The sequence below is a fragment of the Chiloscyllium plagiosum genome, chromosome 23 (genome assembly GCF_004010195.1).
Source record: "Chiloscyllium plagiosum isolate BGI_BamShark_2017 chromosome 23, ASM401019v2, whole genome shotgun sequence".
NCBI lineage: Eukaryota > Metazoa > Chordata > Chondrichthyes > Orectolobiformes > Hemiscylliidae > Chiloscyllium > Chiloscyllium plagiosum.
Window position 1 is genome coordinate 22,661,150 of NC_057732.1, and position 7,904 is coordinate 22,669,053.

Genomic DNA, 7,904 nt, shown 5'->3' on the forward strand with positions numbered 1-7,904 from the left:
TGGATATCAGAAAACCCCCCAGGCCTGTTGGGTTGGCGGAAGATTGTTATGGAGCATATTCCCCTGGATTTTCTCACAAATATGGTACACCACAAAACTGAGAATTTTTACAAGACATGGCAACCCTTTTTGAAATACTGGACACAGATTTATCTGCCACACTAACAAGGGCTTTTATATAGCCATAACGATTGTGTTTCATGAGTCTAATATCCAGGGAGGAGGAGCTGTGAATGTATGAGTGTTTTGTTTGCCTGGGCTGAGTTATTACTATTTATTTGTTTGTTGTTAGGTATTTATTTAGTTAGTTAAATAGACAGTTTAGGTTTATTTTAAATTTTTTACTTCTCTATATATGTTGATACATTCGTATAGGAGGGTGGGTTGGGGATTTTTTTTATTATTTGGGTTTAGTTTTGTACTATTTTTGTACTGTTTTGAATTGCATTGTTTTGTATTTTTTGTAATATTTAAAATATATTATAATAAAAAACAATGTAGCAGTGAACAGGACTGAGGTCCAAGCTTGAACCCACAATCTTTTGACTCAAGAGGAAATAATGTTCCCAACTTGAGCTAAGTTTTTAATAATTGATGTTTGAAACATTTATGTAATTGCAGCTTGTTAATAGATCTACCATGGCATCATTCAGAATGACTTAAATGATGCACTGGTTAATGTGACATGAGTTACTGTGGAACATACCTTAACATTTTTATAATATAATATTATGTCTTAATCAGTAATATTCAATGAGTGGTGTTGGTTTCTGTGGTGCTTTTTGTGGAATTGATGTAGGGGATATTTGAGAATACATGAATAATAGAGTTTGAGTCGGCTAACATTAAAACAAATGTATCATAACAGCTTGTAGCCCTCCACTATCACCTGATGAAGGAGCGTCACTCCGAAAGCTAGTGTGCTTCCAATTAAACCTGTTCGACTATAACCTGGGTGTTGTGTGATTTTTAACTTTAAGCAAGATGGAAATTGATAAAGGCTGTGCAATGCTATAATAGCAAGAAATTTATCTGAGAATTTGTATTTAGAAATAGTAAACCTTTAATGAATACTTGAGCTATGGGGAAAGCAAGCTTAGGCTAGTAAGATGAAAGTAACTGCTCCTCATAACCAACAAAATGCAAGTGTTGAATCTCCACACTGTACATAGTAGAATGCTAAACTTGTGCAAGAGTTCACCCTTAGAATAGAATACCATCAATGGCAGGGATATGGAGTTTTGACTTCAGCCAAACACAGTGACTTAAGAACAAACAAAAAAGAAGTAACTGCTGGAGAAACTCAGCAAGTCTGGCTACATCTATGAAGGTAAAACAGCGTTACGGTTTCTAGTCCAGCGATCCTTCTTTAGAACTTAGGAAGTCAGAACAGTGATTTAGGTCTTCCCATTAATCATCTGGAATAAGTTTGTAAAATCTTCATGAATTGATTTCAGACAAATAATTGAATCAGTCAGTAAAGGGATAGAAATGTATGCTGTTAACATTGCCAAAAAATGGATATGTAGATGTTGCTGGCAAGTGAAAAAATATAAACAAAAGATAAAGGAGGGGCCCAGAAGATACTACAGGGTGTTTTGGAACTATGTATGTGTAGAGGTTAGAGATGCACTGACGCCAATATGACAAGTAGAAAGGAACCATTTGATAGATCCATGTAGATGGACCAGAAAAAAAAAATGAAATGGATAATAATGGAGGGATTTACCATGTTGAATCATGCAGAGGAATCAAGGATGTTTAAAGCACCATGGTTGCAGTTACAAGGTAGGTGTCTGACTTGGTATTAGACAGACAAAGGAATTAAAATCAAACTGGAAGTGACAGTGCTTTCAAGGACTTCCAATGTAAGAGGGAAGTGGTATTTGGAGAGGATGGAGGAGACCAGAATAGCTTCTTTTGGAGAGCATTGTGTAATGACATCAGTTTTTGTAAAACACGTAAGAATGGTCTGAGCAAAGGGAGCAGAAACTGTATCAGTGATCATTAAGGTAATGACCGTTTGTTTCTAGTATACAGGAGGTGCTGTTCATAAATTGTGTCCATTGTTCATGGAGACTTGAATGAAGTCTGAAGAATACTCAAACAGAATGATACCCCTTCAATCTAGCCAGAGTCCACTTGGAGGCTGACAGATTTAATTGGAAGTCTCTCCATGTGGCTCCTGACTGATTGGCCAAGGAGGTGGGGAATGATCTTTTTATTGGCCACTTATGTAGCTTAAGTTGGCCTATGCGGGACAGCCAATCTGCCAACTTTCCTATCGTATGTCATTTTGCCAACAGTCAACCCTTCCGTCCATTGCATGCCAATGACATTTTATCAGCTGTCCCAACTCCCTGCTTGTTGCCAAAAGGACTGATTTACAAGTCTGACATAAATGCAGAATTACCTATGGATTCATTCAAATTTCCAAGGAGCAGACCAATCACTTCCTTTCGCTTTACAAACAATGTATCATGCTGCATTATCGCTTCCAGGGCTATCGTACATATCAAGTATCTATGTCCAAATCATTTTTAATATTTGCCTATTGGATATAAACCTCATTTATTGTTGACTCTTAAATGGACAGTTAAGATTCAACCAAATTGCTGTGGGTCTGGGGTCACATGTAGACCAGACAAGAAAGGATGGCAGATTTCTATCCCTAAAGTGAACCATATGGGTATGTGCAATAAGCAACATAGCCATATATTCTATTCGAATCTTAACCATGTGGCAGAGTGGGATTTGAACCCAAATCCACAGAATGTTAACCTGGGGTTATAACTCATTAGTTCAGTGATGCTTCCCCCTAGTCACTGATAAGTTTATCAAGCAATATAGCCCACAATTTCTAAACCAAAGCAACACATGCCACAGGGAAGAAACAGTTTTTATACATTAATTTTTGAGATAGGCGTCACTAGCAAAATGAGCATTTTGCTGATCTGATGGAATGTTCCTTCATAGTTAAGAACTTCGATCTTTACAGTGAAGGTGATCCCACAGGATGGTTAGGTCAGGTTTTCTCGTATTTTTAATCCAGCATCAATGAAGACCATCCAAGCCAAGGGAGTGTTTTGCTTGGAGAGGAATTTGGAGATGATTGTGTACCTGTGCATCAGTTTCCTTGTCCATCTTGGCAGAGGAGGACATGAGTTTGGGAGATACTGTTGAAGAAGCTTTGGTGAGTTGTGTTGATGCACCCCATAGATAGTACACTACCTATCCAGATTGAGCATACAGTCAATTCAGATTGTAAATACAAACACTTAGATTAGCTAGCCTGGCATTCACAATGGAACTTGTAGAGGTGAGCCTCCCACAGTGCAATTACAGTAGTCCAACTTGTTTATTAAATTGAGATGAAATTTTATTAATTTGACAAGCAAACATTAGGCTAGGAAATAATTAAATGAATGAATGAAATAATTCACTGGCTAGCTAGATTAGAATATGAATATAGATGTAAACTAAAGCAGTAACGCATCATTAGAGCTTTTCACTGCAACACTTTAACCCATACTTGAGGATTATATGTGATTAAAATTTTCACATAAAATTCTATAAATGGGTTCTCGGGGCTTGATTTTCAAAAGCTAATTTTGCACATTAGGCAAAACTCAGACGTATTTGAGAAAACGGACTAACAAATCAGACAACATTTGCAAATACATGTTAATGTCACACATCTTCCCATTCAGACTTCTGTACAGAAACGCTGCAAAAAGTCTCAATAGAGGAGGAAAAATCTACAAGCTATGTTTTACAAAGCGAGAAATTTTCAATACCTAAGTGACATGAAGAAGACTGATTGTGACATTGAATAATTGGATGTATAATTATGTAACTGCTAAAGCACAGCAGCAACTATCAGTCATATGAAGAGTATTAAGTGTACAGAAGTTTTTTTCGTCCATATTTTATCTCCCTACTAGTTCTGTACATATTGTGGTTCTTCACATGTCTCAAAGAAACCTGACTCATCTGGACTTTCACTCTGCATTAAACTCCAAGGAACACACAAGATTGGGCTGTTGAAACCCATCTGACTTCTTGTTTACTTTCCACTGCACTTGGTACTTGTCCTGACACTATTTCAGTTGTTGAAGAGTATTGTGCTGGAAAAGCACAGCCTGTCAGGCAGTATCCGAGAAGTAGGAGAATCGACGTTTTGAGCATAAACTGTTCATCAGGAATAAAGGGTTTATGCTGGAAATGTCAATTCTCCTGCTCTTCGGATGCTGCCTGACCAGCTGTGGTTTCTCAGCGCCACACTCCTGACTCTGATCTCCAGCGTCTGCAGTCCTCACTTTCTCCTACTATCTCAGTTGTAAACAGTACCTTAGGTGACATTCCACAATATAAATAATTGAAAGCCATTCAAATTAACATCATTCAGTTGACAAGCCTCCTGACCTTCCTTCTTCTTATAGAGTCATCAAGTCATAGAGAGGTACAGCACAGAAACAGATCCTTCAGTCCAACTCGTCCATGCCAACCAGATATCCCAACCCAATCTAGTTCCACCTGCCAGCACCCGGCCCATATCCTTCCAAACCCTTCCTGTTCATATACCTATCCAGATGCCTTTTAAATGTTGCAATTGTACTAGCCTCCACCACTTCCTCTGGCAACCCGTTCCACACACGCACCATCCTCTTCATGAAAAAATTGCCCCTTCGGTCTTTTTTATACCTTTCCCCTCTCACCCTAAACCTTTGCCCTCTAATTCCGAACTCTCCCACCCCAGGGAGGAGAGACACAGCACAAATCTTATTGATTAACAATGTTGCTTTAACTGTGTAAGGAAATGTGAACACTAATTTGTGCTCATATCATACCTGTTGGCATCAATCACATTTCTGTTCTGTATTAACTTCTTGAATGGGTGCATGTTACATGGATGTCATTTGCAACAGCTATGATGATTGTCACAGTTATCTCACAATGAGTCTTGTCAATCTAATTCGAGACTGTGTTATTAGACATACCTCTTTGGTGTTTTTGTGCAATAAGAATAGCTGTTAGATAGGAAGTTACAACAGTGCAGGCACAAATTTTCCCATTGGTATGTACTTTCAATTTGATCCTTCACATCCACTTAGAGTCACAGAGCCATAGAGATGTATAGGATGGAAACAGAGGTCACAGAGTCATAGATTTGTATAGCATTGAAACAGACCCCTCAGTGCGACTCATCCATGCCAACCAGATATCATACATAAATCTAGAGCCATTTGCCAACATTTGGCCCATATCTCTCCAAAGGCCTTCCTATTCATATAGCCATTCTGATACCTTTTAAATGTTGTGATTGACCAGCATCCACTCACTCCTCTGCATGAAAGGTTTGCCCCTTGGATCTCTCTCACCTTTAAACCTATGCCCTCTAGTTTTGGCCTGCCCAACCCAAGAGAAAAGACTTTGCCTATTTGCCCTATTCATTCCCCTCGTGCTTTTATAAACCTGTATTAGGTCATCCCTCAGCCTCTGATGCTCCAGGGAAAATAGCCTCAGTCTATTCAGCCTCTCCTTATACCACAAACCCACCAATCCTGGCAACACCCTCATAAACATTTTCTGAACATTTTCAAGTTTCACAACATCCTTCCTTTAGGACGGAGTCCAGAACTGCATGCAATATTCCAAAAGTAGCCAAATCAATGTCCTGTACAGATGTAACATGACCCCCAAATCCATATACTCAATGCACTGACCAATAAAGGCATGCATACCAAACATCTTTTTCACTATCCTATCTACCTGCAACTCCACATTCAAGGAACTACGAACCTACGTCCCAAGGTCTCTTTGAGCAGCAACACTCCTTAGGACCTTACCATTTAGAGTTTAAGTTCTATCATTTTGAAGCATTAGACTCCTTGCCACTTGCAATTGAGTTTATATGATATGGATCGTCAGCCTCAGTTAATACACTGCCATCGTTCACCTCTCGACCATTTATTCTTACCTAACAAGTCACTTTCTCTGGGAAAAGATCATAGTAGATCCTGCTGAGAGAGTTGGCAGTATTATTACTTTACTCTGCCCCCGTTGCATCACATAAGTCAATTTTGGGAAGTATTGAAGAAAATTGACTCAATTATACTATAATAAACATTGTAGCAATTTCTCTTTGCAGACTCATTTCAGTCTTGTGATGTGACATGCTTAAAAAAAAAATCCATACCTGTAAATAACACATATAGGTAGATTGCTCCATTGAACAAGTCAGATAAATTCTGTTGTACACTGATCACAGAAAATCCATTCATGTCTGCTCAATTTCAATGCAGAATTATCCCATTGTATTCATACTTCTGTTTCTTTCAATCAAAGTTGTAAGCTATTGTATTCCATCTGAGAGATTCAAGGGAACATTTGAAAATTAAAAGATTTGGAATTGAGAGCCCAGTTATTTTCTCATTTGATCCAAATGGAGAGAGTCAGTCACAGTAGACTTGACGGAATACAAGTGAGTCTCACAATACCAGCTTTTGATTTTGTTCAGATTTTAAGCTCATTTATGGCTTTTTTTTCTGAAGTAACAAAATTGAGATGTTCTATGCAGAAGAATTTAGCAGATGTAGGAAGTTTGCCCCATCACACTTGAAGCCTGGAGGGATGCATAGAAATAGTGAAAGGAATGAGATGATAAAGCTGAGGGCATATTAGCACTTCCAGGACTGGTTGATGATCTGTCTACTCTTGATATAGATAATATTGGAAATGAACTTTAGGACAGCGGTCCAGTCGTAAAGCTTGTACAAATAATGAGAAAATGGGTGCATTACGTTTATTGCCAAAACACTTTAATTTTGAGAACTACCTGGAATTCTCTTAACATATTTCAAGTATTATTCATAATGGATAGCAGACAGTTAATTCTAAATGTTAAAAGTCTTTTTGTTTCACAGAATCCATGACATTTTCATATTACATTGACTGTCAATTCTTTTTGATGTGGAGACTGCCTTAATAAAAAGATCCTCTTGTAAAACTCATCCCATTTTCAATTTATGGTTGAGCACAATGCAATATATGAATTTATGACTTCACAGTATACAACCTCTGCATTGCATTAAAACCCTATTGTCGGTTGAATGCTTCAGACAAATATACTGTTAACTCATATTAGTAACTGTTGTACTGGGGATATTGGCTGCCTTGGAGGCCATCTAAATTTTTTACCAACTTTGGAAAAGTATAATTTGAGAAATCTTATTTAATTTATATATAATAATCAATTTTACATTTCCCTTCGGCGAAGTTACTCACAGCATACTTTCCCTTCTGTCCAAAACAATAATTGACAGGGATTTTCCACTTAGACTTGCACAAGTGTGAACACTTGCTTAACAACTTTGTTTGTTCATCCTTATTAAGAGTAATAAAAAGATGGGGTACTGGGCTAATGGTCGGATACTTGGTAGTGTGGATGAGCAGAGGGATCTTGGTGTCCATGTACACAGATCTCTGAAAGTTGCCACCCAGGTAAATAGTGCGGTGAAGAAGGCATATGGCGTACTGGCTTTTATTGGTAGAGGAATTGAGTTCCGGAGTACTGAGGTCATGATGCAGTTGTATAAAACTCTGGTGCGGCCACATCTGGAATATTGTGTGCAGTTTTGGTCGCCATACTATAGGAAGGATGTGGAGGCACTGGAACGGGTGCAGAGGAGGTTTACCAGGATGTTGCCTGGTATGGAAGGAAAATCATATGAGGAAAGACTGAGGCACTTGGGGCTGTTTTCACTAGAGAAAAGAAGGTTTAGGGGTGACTTGATTGAGGTGTACAAGATGATTAGGGAGTTAGATAGGGTTGACAGTGTGAACCTTTTCCCCCCGTATGGAGTCGGGTATTACAAGGTGGCATAGCTTTAAATTAAGGGGGG

At 38.4% G+C, this 7,904-nt stretch overlaps 1 protein-coding gene across 2 annotated transcripts in view; it reads left to right on the forward strand.

Annotated features, from left to right (window-relative positions):
* The window catches only part of LOC122561696 (chemokine-like protein TAFA-5), a 695,903-nt gene that overhangs the window by 199,364 nt on the left and 488,635 nt on the right, over positions 1 to 7,904 (forward strand). The window lies entirely within an intron of this gene.